At 42.6% G+C, this 13,339-nt stretch overlaps 1 protein-coding gene across 1 annotated transcript in view; it reads right to left on the bottom strand.

Moving 5' to 3' along the window:
• The window catches only part of HHAT (hedgehog acyltransferase), a 230,799-nt gene extending 224,567 nt beyond the window's left edge, over positions 1-6,232 (bottom strand). Inside the window, exon 1 of the mRNA XM_060754333.2 lies at positions 5,992-6,232. The gene's annotated coding sequence lies outside the window, so the exon portion shown is untranslated. The remainder of the gene's footprint in view (positions 1-5,991) is intronic.
• Positions 6,233-13,339: the final 7,107 nt, after the last annotated feature.

Genomic DNA, 13,339 nt, shown 5'->3' with positions numbered 1-13,339 from the left:
CGTATCTCGGGAAGTCTGACTTGGCCACGGTGGTACACGCTCTCGTCACATCCCGCCTGGATTACTGCAACGCTCTCTACGTGGGGCTGCCCTTGAAGACGGCCCGGAAGCTTCAGCTGGTTCAGCGCGCGGCAGCCATGTTACTAACTGGAGCGGGTGGCAGGGAGCACACAACGCCCTTGTTGTCCCAGCTCCACTGGCTGCCGATTTGCTACCGGACCCAATTCAAGGTGCTGGTTTTGGCCTACAAAGCCCTAAACGGTTCCGGCCCAAAATACCTTTCCGACCGCATCTTGGCCTACGAGCCCACGAGGACCTTGAGATCGTCTGGGGAGGCCCTTCTCTCGATCCCACCTGCATCACAGGCACGGCTGGCGGGGACGAGGGAGAGGGCCTTCTCGGTGGTGGCCCCCCGGCTGTGGAACACTCTCCCTGCTCACATCAGACAGGCGCCCTCCCTCATGTCCTTTCGAAAAAGCCTTAAGACATGGCTGTTCGAGAGGGCATTTAATTAAGTGCTAAACAACAAACAATACGGTAATGGGAACTGGAATGGAACAAGGAATATGAGACTGGCTATGATTCCACTAAGAGACGAAGCGGATTTTTAGTGTAGTCTGTAATTTGTTGTATTGTTTATATGTTGTTGAAAATGGCTTTTGTAATTGTCTTTTATGTGTACTGTACACCGCCATGAGTCGCCCTTATGGGCTGAGAATGGCGGTTAATAAGTGCATCAAATAAATAAATAAATAAATAAATGTGGCTTGCAAATTTTTACGGTTTGGGTGGGAAATGGGGGGGGGGGATGACTACAGGACTCTTTGCAAATGCAATTAATCATAGCTATGGGAAATTGTGCATACAAATGAGGGCTGCACAGGAGTGTTGTGTGGTTTCCAGGCTGTATGACCATGTCCTATCGACATTTTCTCCTAACATTTCGCATGGCATCTTCAGACGATCTGATGGTAGTCAAGCAAATGGAGTATATATACCTGTGGAATGTCCAGAAAAAGAACTATTGTCTGTTAAACTACCGTGAAGGGTACAATTAGCAAGTTTGGAAATAGCCTGGCCTTTGTTCGCTTTGAATTGTTTGTTGCCTGAGGGCATCCTTTGTCTGAGGAAACCCTCGGTTGCTTACTGTATGGAGACTTTCTGTGTCCAGTTTGTGTTCCTTATTCACTATCTTGATTCTAGTGTTTTTCAACAAAGGTAGCCAAATTTTGTTCATTTTTATGGTTGCTTCCTTTCTGTTGAAATTGTCCATGTGCTTGTGGATTTCAATGTCTTCTTTGTGTACAAGGCTATATGATTTAATGGTTAATTGAAAGTATTCTAATCTATTGCTCACCCTAAATAATCAAGATAGCAAAGTATATCTGACCTGAAATATTCTATGAATAGAACACAATAAATAATTAAAACTTTACTATAAAACAGATCAAGCACATATATAACCTGAGCAGGGAGCATTGTCACTGGAAACCCAAGTGGACTCTGTGACTCAGAGCTTCAACTGATGTACTAGCCATGCCCTTTTGTGCACCTAGTCATAGTAGTCCATGAACTTGTAACCTCACAGTTAAACTACTGCAATGCACTCTACTTGGAGTTGCCCTTGAAGAAGACTAGGAAGCTGGAGCTAATACAAAATGCAGCAGCTCAGCTGTTGGCTGGATTATCATGCAGGCAGCATATCATGAGAGAATACTGCAGCATATGTTAACAACACCAAGAATCCTATATGGTCAACTGGGAGTAAAGACAGAAACACCAACTACAAAAGATTAGGCAGTGGAGATGTGGGAACTAATAGAAATGGGCACATTAACAAAGTTATTGAAGGATACATTACTGGACACATTCTTAGAAGAATGGAAATTTTTGTATCAATATATATGAGAGAAATGGAAATACTTCATGTACATCAAATATTGGGATATTCGCTTGTTAATGTTAAACAAGCCGAAGTTAATAACTTATCAGATATAATGTTGGGGGGGGGGGGGGTTAAATTACAGAGAAACTGGCAAAAGGGAAGCAGGAAATCCACTTTTAAAACTCATTAAACCATATATGTATGTGTTTGTAGTTTAGAGTTATTAGTAATTAGAGATGTCTATCATATAGTTTGTTATGGTAGTTGTTTAAATATGTTGAGATTTATATATGTATAAGGAATGTTAAGGTAAAATAAAGGTTTCCCCTGACATTAAGTCTAATCGTGTCTGATTTTGGGGGTGGTGCTCATCTCCATTTCTAAGCGGAAGAGCCGGTGTTGTCTGTAGATACCTCCAAGGTCATGTGGCCAACATGACTGCATGGAGCGCTGTTACCTTCCTGCAGAAGCGGTACCTACTGATCTACTTATATTTGCATGTTTTTGAACTGCTAGGTTGACAGAAGCTGGGCCTAACAGAGGGAGCTCACCCCGCTCCCCAGATTCGAACTGCCAACCTTTCAATCAGTAAGTTCAGCAGCTCAACGGTTTAACCCACTGCACCATCAGGGGCCCTATTAGGAATGTTATTTTTCTTTATTTGTGTTTTTTTTCTGTTAATTTTAAGATGTATTTATTTATTCAATGTCAAAAGCATTGCATAAATAAACAAATATAAAAGTGATAAAATAGAGGGAGCACAGGTGGCTAAACAACTCCAGACTAAAAACTGTCAACAGCACCCGCATTGCCTGTAGCTTTAAACAACTCTTCCTCTGTGCATGAGGCAGGGCATTGTGGGCAAGCATGCAGATGCTGAGTTGTCTGTTCTGCTCCACAGTTGCACAAGGTGGAATGTTCTTCTAGATAGTGCCATTTTGCCAGGTTGTCTTTTGATCTGCCCACTCCACTTCTAAGTGTGTTCAGGGACTTCCAAGTTACCCATTCTTGGTTTGCCCCTGGAGGAAGAACCCTTGTCGGGGGCCATCCAGTTGGGATTTCTTGGTTTAGCTGTCCACAGGGATACTCTTGCTGTTGCTGGAGGAACATTAAGAGTTGTGGTGGTTTTCATGAAGATTTTCCTTGATTTTAGTCTACTGGGAGGAGGCTGACAACCATGCAATGGATGGCTTTCACAGCCTTCAACCTTATTTCTCCCCTCATGCATTTGGCGGGGGGGGGGGGGGCAATGCCAGCTAGCTTATAGAGTCTATATCAACAGGTGTTGGTTTGAAACATTCTGTGATTATTCTACATATTTCATTCAGAGCTATATTCAACTGCTTCACGTGGACAGACTTGTGCCAAACAGGGCACGCATACTCAGCAGTTGAGTAAGATAAGGCCAGGGCTGATGTTCTCATTAATTTTGGGTCTGCACCCCATGCGCCACCAATAAGTTTCTGCAGGATGTTATTGTGTGCAGCTACTTTGTGCTTGGTGTTCATATAGTTTCCTAAATGTTAGTGTTCGATCTAAGGTGATACTGAGATATTTAGAACGGGAGTAGTGTTTGAGCTCTTGGCCTTTCCAGGCAACTTTCAATGTCCTGTTGGCTTCACAGTTATGTCGGTGGAAAATTACCTAAGTAATTTTTTAAATTAAAAATATTGGAGTGAGGGGGAGAACAGACAGCATATCATGACAGTCCTTAAAGCAGGTAAGAGCAAACTTTGGCCGTCCAGGTATTTTGGACTTCAATTCCCACAATTCCATCAGCTGTTAGAAATTGTGGGAGTTGAAGTCCAAAACACCTGGAGGGCCAAAGTTTGCCCATGCCTGCTCTATAGGAATCTCATCCTCCAGCATGACTGGAGGAACTGGACTATATAGAGTCGAACTGGAGGATGCAGAGATTTCTAGAGAGAAGATATTAATCAAACCCGTGAATAATCACATCCGCAAAAGTCAAAGACACCAATGTGGAGGGCTGGTTATAGACTGCCTCCTCCTCCTTGTGAAGAAGTAACACATATAAGAAAGTTTTAATTTAACACATTTAATATGTTAAAGCTATGTATATTAGCTATATTGTCATTGTTTAACATGTTGATGTAATTTTACCTCTATTTTTATGTATTATGGCACTTATATGTGCTTCTGTAAACCACCTCGAGTCCTTTTGGGAGATGGTGGTGAGGTATAAATAAAGCTATTATTGTATTTTCATGGCTGGACTCACTGAGTTGTTGTGAGTTTTCCGAGCTACAGGGCCATGTTCCAGAAGCATCCTCTCCTGTTGTTTCACCTGCATCTATGGCAGGCATCCTCAGAGGTTGTGAGGTCAGGAGAAAATGCTTCTGGAACATGGCCATACAGCCCAAAAAACTCACAACCCAGTGATTCCTGCCAGAAAGCCTTTGACAATATATTGAACATCTCTATGAGGAGAAACTGTTCCAAGACAGACCTCACATCCTTTGAGGATGCCTGCCCTAGATGCAGGCAAAACATCAGGAGAGAATGCTTCTGGAACATGGTCGGAAAACTCACAACAAAGTTGTTATTATTATTACTACTACTACTACTACTATTATTATTAAATTGTATGAAGACAATTTCTCCAAGGAGAGCAGCATGTTTCTCCCACAGGGCACTATAGTTTCTTTTTGAAAATGGTATTAAAATAAATATAATAGAGTCTCGCTTATCCGACCTTCACTCATCCAACGTTCTGTATTATCCAATGCAGTCTGCCTCCTGCCCGGATCCACAGCTGTTTCAATACATTGCGATGTTTTGGTGCTAAATTCATAAACACAGGAATTGCTACATAATGTTACTGTGTATTGAACTGCTTTTTCTGTCGATTTGTTGTAAAACATGATGTTTTTGGTGCTTAATTTGTAAAATCATATTGTAATTTGATATTTATTAGGCATTTTCTTAATCGCTCCTTATTATCCAACATTTTCACTTATCCAGCGTTCTGCCAGCCCATTTATGTTGGATAAGTGGGACTCTACAGTATGTGTGTGTGTATCTATCTATCTATCTATCATTTCCTGACAACCAACCAGAAGAATGAATGGCTGATGAGCATCCTCCCCCATGGAGATGATTGGAGAACACTTTGCATTAAACCTTTAAGGTGCCACACAGGGGCGGCTTTTCCATTACGCGAAGTAAGCGACCGCGGAATACTTTGTTTGTCCCAGGGGCGCTCACGCGCCTCCTTAAATGCCCCTCCCTCCAATTGGGCCTCGTCCCATGAGCAGCGCCGGTGGGGGCAGCAGCGGGAGGAAGCAGAAAAGCCGCGCATGCGGCAAGGGGGAAGGGAAAGGCGCGCGCCTCTGTCCTTCCCCTCTCGCCCTGCATGTGCCTTTCCTAGCGGCAGAGGCAGGAAAGGCGTGCGAGGGAGAAGAGAAAGGTGCACGCCTTTCCCTCCCCTCATGCCCCGTGCACCTTGTAGAGTGGCGAGAGGAGTGTGGGGCAGCAGCGAGGCTTGGCCATCTCCTTCTCCTCTGGGCTCTTCTTCCTCCCCCTCTCCGTTTAGACACCTCCAAATGGAGAGGAGGAGGAGGAAGACCCTGGAGGAGAAGAGGGGCATCCTCGCTGCTGCTGCTGCTCTGTGCCACTCTCTTCTTTAAGGTAACTCTTTATTCACCTCTACCTTTTTTTTTTTCAGTGATTGGTTTTTTTTTTGGGGGGGGGGCGCCAAAATAATGTTTGCTTACCATTGAAAATTACCTAGGGCCGGCCCTGGTGCCACAGGAACTCTACACTGCCGAATGAATGCAGTCTGACACCACTTTAACTGTCCTGGTTCAATGCTATGGGGCACCTGCACTCTTCGGCAAGGAAGGCTGAAGATCTTGTAAAACTACACCTCCCAGGATCTCGTAGCCTTGAGCCATGGGAGTTAAGCTGCACTCATTCCAAAGTGCAGATGCACCCCAGGAGTCATTGTTATACAGCCGACCTTAAAACCCTAAACTGAACAAGAACAAGTGGACTACATAGAGAGAGAGAGAGACTGTTCAGATATAGATGGTGCAAGTTTAAATTGAACATGCACACGTTGTTTTCCCCGTGTAAAAACTCACGTTCGGCTGCCTTGGGACTGAATGGGATTCCTCCCCTTCCTCTGCCAAGGAAGTGCCATGTTGCTGCCAGCAAAGGGGAATGCCTTCAGCGTCGCCTACTGAATACGTCTTGAAGCCATTCCCTTTTCCTGGCAAAACTCAGCCAGTCCTACTGAAACAGTTTCTCTCCCGGATTGTTGCAAAAAGATTGTAACAGAAGCTGGGGATGTAGCTTTACTCAGGGCTTTCTTCCCCCCAACATTCTCCTGTGTTTAAAATGTAATGTCTCTGCTTTTGTTTTCCATGTTTGAGTCCCAAACTTTGGTCCTTCGCTGGTTTGGAACTTCAGCTCCCAGAAGTCCCTGCCAGATTGTACAATGGCAAAGAATTCTGGGAAATGAAGTTTTTTAAAGAAGCTGGATTACTCAAAGTTCAGAACTACTGCTTTGAATGGTCCAGGCTGTTAAATTACACTATTTCCTGTTTTCAGAAACTTTGTAGATTCAAGTGAGAAAAAAATACATGGATAGATAGAGAGGGTAGGAAGACCACTTTGGGGGCATCTACATACTGGAATTAATGTGGTTTGACACCTCTTTAAATGCCATGGCTCAATGCTATGGGATACTGGGAGTTGTAGTTTTATAAGGTCATTAGCCTTCTCTGCCAAAGGGTGCTGGTGCCTCGCCAAACTACAATTCCCACGATTCACTGCCACAGTTCAATGATAAGGAGTCCTGGGAGCTGTAGTTTTACTGTAGCTGTAGTTTCTCTGCTAAAGGGTGCCAGTGCCTCGCCAAACTACAACTCCCATGAGTGACCTTGTAGTTTTACAAGGTCATTAGGTTTCTCTGCCAAAGGGTACTGATGCCTCACCAAACTACAACTCCCAGATTTACTCCCAAGGTTCAATGCTATGGAGTCCTGGGAGTTGTCATTTTACAAGGTCTTCAGCCTTCTCTGCCAAAGGCTGCCAGTGGCTTGCCAAACTACAACTTCCACAACTGACTGCCATGGTTCAATGTTATGGAGTCCTGGGAGTTGTAGTTTTACAAGGTCATTAGCTTTCTCTGTCAAAGGGTACCAAACTTCAACTCCTTGCCAAACTTCAACTCCCGTGATTGACTTCTATGGTTCAATGCTATGGGATCACAAGGTCATTAGCCTTCTCTACCAAAGAGTGCCTTGCCAAACTACAGATCCCATGATTGACTGCCACGAGTCAATGCTATGGGATACTGGGAATTGTCGTTTTACAAGGTCTCTAGCCAAGGAGGGCTGGGAGAAATATAGACCTCCGTGGTCTGGTTGCAATTTCAGGAGAGTCGCATCCCAAGAAATCCTGGGATCTCTAGTTTGCTGAGGCACTCTGCATAGAAACTTATGCTTTAAAAAAGTAGAGCACTACAACTCTGTAGTAGTGATTCTTAAATACTCTCCAAAAGAAAGGGAAAATGCCATCATAGAAGTCCTTAGAATTAAATCACATCAATTAAACCGCTGCTCCTTATTTGATCTTTATACCTATTTTATATACCGGTCCTGGAATCACGTAAAAAATTCTTAGCCCTGAACTAGAACACTAGAAGTTTCTAGCAGAAAATTCCTCAAAAAAAGAAAAATACAATCACAAAATCTCATAGTATTAAGTTATATCAGTTAAAATGGAACCACGTCACTATACAGTATTGTGTACATAACGGATGCCTGCTTTGAGGTCAGTAGGGCAATGAATCTGCTCTGGTTCTTAGACCAAAGTTTAAAGGAGCAATTTTGGGGCATGTGATCCTATACGCAGAGCAGATTCAGGCCCATGAATAGCTCTTTTCAAGACTACACTAAACAGCCTATAGTGAATTCTCAACTCCACTGGTCCAGTCTTAATCCAGTCATTTATTTTGTAACTTGTTTGATAAAACCCACTTAGCTTATATTCGGGTCAATTTATACTTGAGTATATATGGTACTTGATGTCTAGAGTGGCAGGATTGAATGTAACCCACCTCAAGCCACCAGGAGATGTGGATAAGAAATAAAATGATGATGATTGTCGTCATTATTATTGTTGTTGTTGTTGTTGTTATTGTTATTATTATTATATCAACTCACAGTGCCTTCCACTCCAGCAACTGATATCAAATAGAAACCTCAGAACATTGAGTTTTCCAAATGCTAAATCCTTCCAAATATTCTCCAGTAAGAACAAACACCTGTGCTTCTTTTCTCCCTTATTTTCCCTCTTCTTCTTCTTTTTATTTCATTTTCCCTTTCCCTCTTTGTTGCTCCCTTTCCTACCCTTTTCCTCAAAAATCAAAATGTGACAAGCAAAAAAAGAATTATAAACACATGATTGTTAAATATGATGTCGTGATGGGCTGGGAAATGAGTGGGTGTTTGGCCAATCAGAATTGTGAATCTGTTTTTGAATGCCAAATAAACTGTCAATACAACACCAACACAATTGCTAGCATGTCATGTTTATCAGTGGCTAATTTAATATAGCCACTCTGTAACACTTCACAATAAAATGCAACATGTAAATATAGTATAAGACAATAAACATGCCATCATTAATCTATCACCAAATGCATCTCCCTTATGAACCATCTAGGACCTTAACATCGTCTGGGGAGGCCCTGCTCTTGTTACCGCCTTCGTCACAAGTATGTTTGGCGAAGACGAGAGACGGCCTTCTCGGTGGTGGCCCCTCAGCTGTGGAACACCCTCCCTATAGATATTAGATTGACCCCCTCCCTTTTAACATTCCAGAAAAAAGTCAAGATGTGGCTTTTTGAACAAGCAAATACAGAGTAACTGACACAGGAAAATGGAATGATTAGACAATGAGTCCGGACAACATTTTAACAAGGAGACACTATGAATTTATATTGTATTGATTTATTTAGTTTTTTATTATATGTTATGTATTTAATTGTATCTATGACATTGTAAGCACTGAATTTTGCCCTGTTAACCACCTTGAATAGTCTACGGGCTGAGAAAGGCGGTATACAAATACAGTAAATAAATAAAATAAATAAATAAGTTGAACTTGGAGTGATGAGAGTAAACAACAGTAAGAAACTAGACTACAGTTCCTTGAATCCTCCAGCCATTAGGGCCTGGCCATGCTGATGGCTTGATCTGGGCAATGCAGTACAAAAAATGTCACTTTCCCAAGCTCAAGTTTGTGTAATACAATCATTTACAGCCACCAGATGCTGCACAATGCCTTTGTAAAAGCTTCATCTGTTTTGTGTTCCAGCAGAGAAGACCGAGCACCATCGCCGCTAGATGGCTGTGCTGTACAAAAAGTGTTTTGTGCAAAGCTTGTGTCCTTCCAAGATTAAGCAGCACTGCTGCTAATAACAGGGATGCAGTCAGCTGATATGTTTGGGAAGGAATTGCTGGAGGGAGGAGGGAAATCATGCATATTTATTATACTGGTGTCAGCCATTCCGCTATAGGTAAAAAGGCACTGTCAAGTTAAGTAGGTCAGCACATTGATCAACTCTGACAGTGATCTCATCTGGAAGAGCTTAGTGTCTCGGCCTCTCAAGGTAAAACACTTCTTCCATCACTGCTCAGCCTAGGGGTCCCCCCACCTCCCCCCGGCCCTGCCAAGGAAGAAAGGGAAAACAAGTGACAAGTTTCCTGGAGCTTCGGTTTATTAGGCTACCTCTAAACAAGTGCGTTTGAATATATTGCGCTATACCTGTCAGAAACGCACACACACATTTCCCATGCACCCACACTGTAAATATGTCAAGCTTTGGCAAATGTGGGGTTTCTTCTGCGATGCTACAATTGTGGTTAGAAGAGGCCCATAGACAATTATTGTGCCATTTCAAATCAATATGTAACTAAAGGTAAAGGTTTCCCCTGTCATTAAGTCTAGTCATGTCCAACTCTGGGGGATGGTGCTCATTTCCATTTCTAAGCCAAAGAGCCAGCGTTGTGCGTAGATGCCTCCAAGGTCATGTGGGCAGCATGACTGCATAGAGTGCCATTACCTTCTAGCCCTTCACTATACATGAAATTATTCTTTATATGAGTGTATACAGATGTTCTTACGCAAGGATTATGGAGGGTGCATCTGCACTGTCAAATTAATGCATTGTGACACCACTTTAACTGCCATGACTCAATGCTGTGGAATTCTGAGAGTTGTAGTTTGGTGAGGCATCAGCACTCTTTGACTGAGAAGGCTAAAGAGCAAAACTATAGCTCCCATGATTCCATTGCACAGAGCCATGGCAGTTAAAGTAATGCCAAACTGCACTAATTTGATCCAGCCTCTGCTTTAAAACTTCCAGAAAAGATCTGGACCAAACTTGGAACGGATACTCAATATGCCCAAATGTGAACATTGGTGGAGTTTGGGGAAAATAGACCTTGACATTTGGGAGTTGTAGTTGCCAGGATTTATAGATCAACTATATTCAAAGAGCATTCTGTACCCCATCAACTATAGAATTAGGCCAAACTTCCCTCACAGAACCTCCATAACCAACGGAAAATACTGTGTTTTCTGATTATCTTTAGCGACCCCCCGGTTGGGAAACATTGTTCTAGGGGGTTGATCATAGATAGAGTGACACTAGCCGACCCAGACGTTTGTAAAGCAAACATTTTAAATCACATCCATGGATACTGAGATCTACAAATGTCAATACTACAAATGTGGAGGGATGACTATTGTTTCAAATGTTTATCTTGTAAACCACCACAAAGAGGTTTCACTTCAAAAGAAGCAAAAAACTACTGTTGATCTGAACCAGCAGTACCAGCCCTGGTGTATAAATTAACCTGGAATAAGGCCGTTTCCTGCATTTCAAACACATCCTTTTAATAAAAAGATAACATGTTTCTCGCTTGGGAAAAAGATCAGCATAGGGAAAATAACCCCAGATGTTCAGATCCATATTTCTTGAGAATCCTTTGTATAGTGCGATTTGATGGCATGTATAAGCTTAAACAGCTACAGTTTTAAGAAAGCATCCAAGAATCAGCTGCTCAGCTACACGATGATGCTAACCAGATGTTTTGCCTTTGTCTTTCACTCATTTTCTAAATCCTCAGGAACCATACATGAAATGTGACCCATAGCAAAGTTACAGCAACCACCAAGGCTCATATTTACTGTGAAGCAGAGAGGAATGCTACTGACTCAAAGAGAAAGGAGAATGCTAGCAAAGATTGGAAAAATAATTATCTAGCTCTGAGGAGCAGCTATACCCAATAAGGCCAACACATGCTTTTCCCAGATACAAGTCAGTTACTTTTTAGACTATAGCACCCATAATCCCCAAGCAAGCATTCTTGAAGATTTTCAGGAGTTGCTGCCCAAGGGTGTATCTGCACTGTAGAATTAATGCAGTTTGACACCACTATAACTGCCATGGTTCAATGCTATGGAATCTTGGGAGTTGTAGTTCAATAAGGCACCAGCATTGTTTGCCAGAGAAGGCTGTAAAACGACAACTTCCATAATTCGTTAAAATGGTGTCAAACTGCATTAATTCTACAGTGTAAATAAGGCATGAGCTGCAGGTGTTTTGGACTTCAACTCCCACAATTCCTAATTTATTTATTTTATTTATTTCTGATATGTCTATCCCGTTCCATCTCAACCCCCAAAAGGGGACTCAGAATGGCTTACATTTAACAGCAATTTGATGCCATTACATATAACAGAGCAATACAATAACAATTAAAACAATAAGTAAAACATTCATTAAAACAGTAAAAAAAAACCAGTATTAATAGTCGTATCACCATTCCAGTCAATTCCATATCCAATTCCATGTCCAAAGTGCTATCTATGTCTCTTGTCCAAAAATCTGGTCCCAGAACCACAACTTCAATTTCTTCCTAAATGACTGGAGGGATGGAGCCAATCCTATCTCAGTGGGAAGCAGGTTCCACAGCTGGGGGCCACAGCCGAGAAGGCCCTGTCTCTTATCCCCACCAGACGTATTTGTGACACTGGCAGGAGCGAGATCAGGGCCTCCCCAGATGATCTTAAACTGCAAGACAGGACATAGAGGGAGATGTGTTTGGACAAATAAGCTGGGCCATAACCATATAGGGCTTTATAGGTCAAAACCAGCACTTTGAATTAAGCTCGAAAGTGGACCTGCAGCCAGTGGAGCTGGCACAACAAGGGGGTGGTATGCTCCCTGTATGTCGCTCCAGTTAGCAATGTAGCTGCCACCCGTTGGACTAGTTGTAATTTCTGAACAGTCTTCAAAGGCAGCCCCATATAGAGTGCGTTGCATTAATCTATTCGAGATGTAACAAGAGCAGGGACCACCGTAGCCAGATCAGACTTCCCAAGGTACAGGTGCAGCGGTAGGCTGTAAGGAATTGTGGGAGTTGAAGTCCAAAACACCTGGAGGGCCGGTTTGCCCATGCCTGGTGTAGATGCACCCCCAAAAGAAAACTTTCCCCAAACTCTGCTTTTTCTGCTCATTTTAGAAGCACTCAGAAATATCCTCAGCATCCCTTCAGCCAAGCAGAGGATGTGAGAATGGTTGTCACTGCCGAAGTGCAATTGTCCTCAAAACCAGACCAGTTTGTGAAAGGTTAGCCCTAGAAAAAGCCAAAGCAAACAAGAAGCCGGTGGTGAGGTTTCGGGACGGAATGAAGTTCTCCTTTTTTCTCTTTGCTATTCACAACTCTGCTCTTGGGAGCTTTGAAAGGAAGTGCATGTAAACCTTGACTGCATCATATTTAATTTGGCTGCTGAAATAGTTAGCTTGGCTCTTTCGACAAATACCACACCTTTTAATGTTCCTTTCACCCACCTTAAACTTGGGCTTTTTTGGTATTTTCAACCTTCTGGCCAAAAATTAAAGAAACTCCGCCCCACATCCCTAATATTCCTTGCCCAGTTTCTCAGGCTTGAGTAATGACAATGATCCTACTATATTAGTTACTAAAAATACACAATAAAATGTGCCTACACTACTAATATTGACAGAACTAGTTTTTCTAGTTTCTCTGACACATTAGTGTATAAGCAGCTCTGTTTTACATTTGTTAGGTTTTCTTTTCCTTCTGGCAGAGCATACACTTCAGCATCTCACAAATGAAAGCCAGGAAATGTGTGGCCAAGCAACACCAGAAAGTGGTTAAGATTTCAAAAAAATATATTAATGAGAAGCACAAATGAACTAAGAGGATTGGCTCTCTCTGGAGAACTACCCTAGACCTGGAAAGGATAATATAAGACCTTTTCCTGAATATCACGGATGACCAGCCTTTGCTTTTCCTTGTAAAGCAGTGTGTCTCAACCTGGGGGTCGGGACCCCTGTGTGGGATCGCGAGCAGATGTCAGAGAGGTTGCCAAAGACCATCAGAAAAC

Source organism: Anolis sagrei, chromosome 1, assembly GCF_037176765.1.
Source record: "Anolis sagrei isolate rAnoSag1 chromosome 1, rAnoSag1.mat, whole genome shotgun sequence".
NCBI lineage: Eukaryota > Metazoa > Chordata > Lepidosauria > Squamata > Dactyloidae > Anolis > Anolis sagrei.
The sequence above is the reverse complement of the archived record's forward strand: the minus strand, read 5'-3'. Positions and strand labels throughout refer to the sequence as shown.